Raw genomic sequence first — 7,143 nt, 5'->3', positions numbered from 1 at the left:
CTTTTATTTTGAGAAGTCCTGTCTCCGCGAATATAAATTTATTGTAGCGACCCCCTGGAAAAGACTGAGGATACCCCAGCATAAATTATAACGAAACGGAAAAATCCGTGTCGTTACAAGCGTGTAACACAAATATAGAAAAAATCCAGAGAGTGCAAAATAAAATTCTCCGACAAGCTACGTGCGCCCCTTGGTATGTCAAAAACAAAAATTACACAAAGATCTAAATTTACCAACTGTTGAAGAAGTTATTCGCTAATATACACCTAAATTTCGAGAGAGACTCAAGCCGCATCCAAATCCTCATGTTCGACACTTATCTTCTGCAACTGCACTACATCGCCTTAAAAGAAAATAATTGATAAATATGAATACCCTATCTCAATAGCATACATATTAGCTTTTTAAGATTTGCAAATTTGTTATTAATTACTATTTAGAGAGATTCAATATATAAACCAATGAAAGAAAAAAAAAATGAAGGTTAAATATACCTTCAAACCTTACATTATAAACTGAAACAGATTTTTAACTTCGATTAAGTACTTTTTGGAAAGTAGAAGTTCTAAAAGTTTTTAAGGAAATGCAACCACCAAACATTTGTTTACCTTTTATTTGGAAAATTGTCAAAAACAGCTTTCTCAAACTGTGAAAATGCCATAAAAAGCTTTTATTTAGGGTATGTTCAATATATTCATTTGCATTTGAAACATATTTGAAGCTCATTCTAACGTCGTTGGAACGCATTTATACAGAATGAGATCCAATGGATCTCATTTGCGCTTGAGATTTTGTATGCAAAAATGAGTCATTTGTTTCTCATTTTCGATTGATGACCAAAATGAGGCTTTTGAGGCCAGTAGGGGTATTCGCTCTCTCTTGCAAACTCATTGCAAGGTGCACGAAATGCACAAATTGTACGAGAATGCAAATAACAACAACAAAATACACGCACAAAATTTCGTGCAATTGCGTGCAATCTTCCAATACTAAAACCTATAGGGGTATTCACTCTCTCTTGTAAACTCATTGCAAGTAGCACGAAATGCAAGAATGCTATATAAAAACTGCAAGACTGCGAGAACACCTCTGTTGCAGAATTGCATCATCAAAATGAGTCAGCTGTTTTTATAAAAGTATAACAATGCCGCGAACAATTGAAATACAAAAATGTATAGATTTTTTTATTGAAACTAGTGCTTTTAATATTCTGATTGAAGGTATTAACATGTTGTTAATGTAGTTTTCACTACTTTATAGTTTCTATTTGTTACTTACTTACTTAGTTGGCCATTACAAACGTGTGTCGTCCTTGGCCGCGTCGAGTAGCCTCCGCCAGTCAGCCCGATTAGTTGCCTTCTGACGCCAGTTGGTAGTACCGAGCGCCCCCAAATCGTTGGTCACCTGGTCCTTCCACCGAAGATGCGGACGTCTCTAGCGGGTTTTCCACCTGCGGGTACCGAATCAAATACCTTTCTAACCGGAGCACTTTCTTCCATTCGCACGACATGACCAAGCCAGCGTTGCCGCTGAATTTTTATGCGTTTAACTATGTCAATGTCGCGGTATAGCTCATTCAGCTCATCGTTCCATCTAATTCGATACTCGTCGCCAACGCGTAAGGGACCATAGATCTTCCGAAGAATTTTTCTCTCGAATGCTCCTAACGCCTTCTCATCACTGTTGGTAATTGTCCAAGGACAGGCATGATAAGGGATTTGTAGAGCGTGATTTTTGTTTGTCGAGAGAGGGCTTTATTTCTCAATTGCTTACTTAGCCCGAAGTAGCATTTGTTGGCAAGAGTAATTCTTCGTTGAATCTTTAGGCTGACGTCATTTTTGGTGTTTAAGATGGTTCCTAAATAAATAAAGTCTTTCACAACTTCGAACTTATAATTGTCAAAAGTGACGTAGGACCCAAGACGCTCAGGAGATTTGTTTGTTGACAGAAAGTACTTTGTTTTGTTCTCATTTACCACAAGACAAATTTGCTTTGCTTGTTTTTCTAAGTTGGAAAATGCTGCACTGACGACCAATGATATCAATATCGTCGGCATACGCAAGCAGCATTACAGTTTTGTAGAATATTGTGCCCGTACGGTTTAAAGCTGCTGCTCGAATTATCGTTTCCAACATTAGGTTAAAGTAGTCACACGACAAGGAGTCACCCTGTCTGAAACCTCGTTTGGTATCAAACGACTCGGAGAGGTTCTTTCCAATTCTAACGGAGCTGGTGGTGTTGCTCAACGTCATTTTATATAGCCGTATAAGTTTTGCTGGGATACCAAATTCAGACATAGCGGCAAAGAGTGTGCTTCTAGTCGTAGTATCAAAAGCAGCTTTGAAGTCGACAAAAAGATGGTGTGTGTCGATTTGTTTTTCTTGAGTCTTCTCCAGGATTTGACGCACAGTGAATATCTGGTCTAGAGTGGATTTGCCAGATCTGAAGCCACACTGATAAGGTCCAATCAGTTGGTTGACGATTGGCTTCAATCTTTCACATAGTACGTTTGACAGAACCTTATATGCGATATTTAAAAGACTGATCCCGCGGTAGTTGGCGCAGTTTGCACGATCACCTTTTTTGTGGATTGGGCAAAGCACACTTAAATTCCAATCGTTGGGCATGCATTTATCCGACCAAATGTTGTTCGACCAAAACTCTTCGCCACCAGCTTTAAACAGCTCAGCCGGTAAACCATCGGCGCCTGCAGCTTTGTTGTTTTTGAGCCGCGTTATAGCTGTTTTAACTTTATTATGATCGGGAGGCGGGACGATTATTTCATCGTCAACGATTGAAAATTCGGGATCATCTTCGCTTTCAGTCACATTGCTACTACCGCCATTTAGTAGTTTCGAGAAGTGATCCCTCCAAATATTAAGCATGCTTTGGACATCTATCACCAGATTACCGTTTTCACCTTTGCAGGAATTAGCTCCGGGTTTATAACCATTTGTCAGACTTTTAATTTTTTGATAGAATTTTCGAGCCATATTCCTGTCGCCCAGCTTCTCAAGCTCTTCGTACTCATGTCTTTCTGTTTCCTTCTTTTTTCGCCTGAAAAGACGTTTCTCTTCCCTTCTCTTTTGCCGATATCGCTCTTTAACAGCGCGCGTCGCAACTGACCGCAGGGTGGCTTGATATGCTGCGTCTTTCTCTGCGGTAGCATTGCGACACTCTTGGTCGTACCAGCTGTTTCTTTGTATACGGTGATAGCCGATCACCTCTTCTGCAGCGGTACGCATAGAGTTAGAGATGTGGTTCCATTGCGCGCACATATAGGCTTCTTCAGATGAATTTTCCAGATAGTGGGAGAGTCGAGTAGCGAAGTCATTAGCTGTCTGTTGTGATTGCAGCTTTTCGACGTCTAGCTTTCGCTGTGCTTGTTCACGCACCTTTTTCATCGCACATAAACGTGTGCGGATCTTGGCTGCAACAAGGTAATGATCCGAGTCGATGTTGGCTCCTCGGATAGTACGTACATCCAAGACACTGGAAGCATGCCTTCCGTCTATCACAACGTGATCAATTTGAGATCTTGTGTTTTGATCAGGTGACAGCCATGTTGCCTTATGTATGTTGAGATGCTGGAATCTGGTACTACTAACCACCATGTTTCTATTTGTTAGATGATGCAAATTACTGAGAAGTGATGGAGCAATTAAATGAAGACCTTTTGTTTGCTTTAGTAAACCATCACGGAAATCACCAACCCATACCAAAATCTATTCAATGGAGATCTACCATTCTTCAAGAATTTGATGAAGGCCGTTTTCATCAGATGCTTAGAGTAAATTGGAACAAATTTTCCTTAATACTCTCACTAATAAACGCTAGCGCGGAGTTCACTAATTCCCATTCAATTCAACAATTCCCGCTCGATCTTCAACTTGCTATTGTTTTACATCGTTTGGGTTTATCAGGCGAAAATGCGGCTAATCGCAAAGTCGCTACATTATTTGGTGTTGGAAATGGGGAAACAATTTATAAGATAACCCGAAGAGTCTTTCGCTCCATATTGGAACTGCAAACCAAGTTTATAATGTGGCCAGATGTAGCTGAACGACAAAATAAAGTTGAGAAAACCTATTATAAGCTTCCACATTGCATTGGATATTGACAGTACTGAAATAAAACTTGCCGAAGCACCAGTGGTTAACCATACATCCTATTTTTCAAAAAATAGGGTGTATTCAATAAAAGCACAAGTCATATGTGACTATCAGCTGAAGATTCGACATGTAGCAGTTGGTCACTTTGGAAGTGCACATGATACTCGCATGTTTCGTATAAGCGCTCTCTGCATCCAAGAAAATTCTTTATTTTCCTCAGAATAATGGTTAGCAGGCGATTCTGTTTATCCATTACTTAAAACTCTTATAACTCCGTTTCGGTCAAACTCCCAACAGCTTGACTACTCCAAACGTAAAACTTTTAACTTACGCCATAGCAGATTTCGTTTAAGGATTGAACATTGTTTTGAACTTCTGAAGGAACGCTTCGGTAGTCTTAAGGAGTTAAGAATCCGTATTCAGAATGATACGAGTCATAATTTTTGTTCAAATTGGTTCCCTCTTTGTTGCATATTGCACAACATTTGATACGGAACACGTGGATTACGTACATGACAACGACGAAGAATCTGATGAGCTTATGCAGAATGAAGCTACTCAGAGAACCAATGAAGGAGCTTCGAAGCGCTTCAATAATTACGAATAATCAATAATTTACGAATACAAATATATAAAACATACATATATGTATATATATTTAATATATAATTAAAAAGTCAATTGCGACATTACCTTTTTCCAGTAGGTTTATTTCAAGACAAGAATACCATAATGTATAAAAACGTATATATATATTAATATATGTAATAATAATATAATATAAAAATAATTAGTGTAATAAAAATATAACTAATTCTTAATTTATTATTGTTATTTGTTATATTTTTTATCGAGGGGGGTAGTGGGGCTTTGCACAGCAGAACGCACGACTTTCGGTGCAGAGTTGGATGATGTGTTGTCTGCAGACGATTCAATAAAATAAACTTCGTCGCCTAGCGCAGAACTAGCTGGTGACTGTAACAATGTGTCCGTACATATCACAAGCGGCTGAAAATTAGACATGCGTCCAAACACTTCATTCAATAGTTCAAAATGTGGACAAATTTTCGTTAGTTTCGCTGAAATCGATAAATAGATAAACTAATTCACAAATGTATATGTATATAATATTATATTTGTGAAAACTTAATTAATGGCCACATCGTTTTAAATTGAACGAAACATATCTCGAAATTTTACTAACCGTCAATTCAAATTTAAAAATGAGAAGCAAAAAATGTCAAAACAGCTGATTTCTGGTCTGTTGCAAGCAAATATACATAGGTTTTAGTATTGGAAGATTGCACACAATTGCACGAAATTTTGTGCGTGTATTTTGTTGTTGTTATTTGCATTCTCGTACAATCTGTGCATTTCGTGCACCTTGCATTGAGTTTGCAAGAGAGAGTGAATACCCCTTATGTATATTTGCTTGCAACAAAACAGAAATGACAGAAATCAGCTGTTTTGACATTTGTTGCTTCTCATTTTTAAATTTGAATTGACGGTTAGTAAAATTTCGAGATATGTTAATCTATGGCTATGATATATACATGCGTTTCGTTCAATGATTTAAAACGATGTGGCCATTAATTAAGTTTTCACAAATATAATATTATGGTCGTGTGCGAGTTAGGCTAAGTTGCGTTCTAAATGAGGGAAATTCTAAGTTGTGCCGATAATGTAGTTATGTGTCGATACTTAGCATATTTTCGAGGTGGCTAAGTCGAGACTAAATGGCCAGGGTTGCCATTTTAGTATTTTCGTAAGATAATATTTTCATAATTGAATTCAAATAAATATAAGAATATGAAGAAAATGACAATAAAAAATAATTTTATTAAAACGTTTTGTTTTATTTGTATTAAAAAAAATTAATCATCGTTATTAGAAAACTTTTAACATTTGCAATAAATTCTGTAAATATTTGTATTTTCTAAAATTTTAATTACTTTTATTTAATATTATAAACATTTTCTTGATAAAATTTTATTATAGTGGCTGATTCCAAAAAAATAATTGAATTTCTTTTCATTGACTTGGCAATATTGTTTTGGTAATTTTTGACATTTGAATAATTTGTTTGTGTTCAACATTGTTTGTAAGCAATTTGTATATTGAAAAGGTAAAACATCTTGATCCGCTTTGGTAGCCAGACCTAAAAAGTACCCAGAAATGTGAACCTGTCTTTAGTTGGGTAGTGATGTATAAATGATGTAGTACAAAAAGCTGAACATGAAAAAGATGTTTTTTACTTTGTCAAAGAAGTCAATGTTGGAAGTTTTGCAAATGAAGAACAGACTGCTTTACATTATGCTGTTAGTGGTGGTCACTTTGATTGTGTACGTTCTTACTATCATTTAATGCGAATAGCAAACTAATTGATAGAAATGATCAAACATGTTAGGATGTTACTGATAATAATGATATTCGTATGCTGTTGTCTTCATAACAAATATAATTTTTGACTTACCTTTTAATTCAGACCTTGTAATGATTGTAAATACGGTTTTAGTACTTCATTAATAAATAAAATAAAATTTCATTTATTCGACACAATTATTTTCTGAATTTTTTATATATAAACCTGGCTAGATTTAAATTTACTTTGTAACAAAAACTCTATATGATGGTGGCTTAAATAACTTCAAAATAAGGGTATCATTAGCACTAGTGGCATGTAAAATATTGAATTTTTGCCTTAACGATATTATTTGTTTCAAAAATATTGGTACTACTCTTTGCACGAGATGCTTTTAATAATTTTTTTGTAAACTACATTGAATATTTTTTTGGTCTACAGCATGTCTTGAGTCGAGAATCACTGCTCTAATTTATGCAATGTCTGCAAACATTTTGTTGTTAAGGCCGAGATAAGTGCTTTGATTTATTGAATCCTACTTGATCTCGTTTTCTTACGAACGATGAAACTTTCTCTAAAGTTTTTAGTGGCAATGGTTAGTTGATGCTGAGTAAGCCCGAGACAAAGTCAATAATCCCCTAGATTTTTATTGTACTGTGGCATGTTACG

This window comes from Teleopsis dalmanni, chromosome 1 (assembly GCF_002237135.1).
Source record: "Teleopsis dalmanni isolate 2A chromosome 1, ASM223713v2, whole genome shotgun sequence".
Lineage (NCBI taxonomy): Eukaryota > Metazoa > Arthropoda > Insecta > Diptera > Diopsidae > Teleopsis > Teleopsis dalmanni.
The sequence above is the reverse complement of the archived record's forward strand: the minus strand, read 5'-3'. Positions refer to the sequence as shown.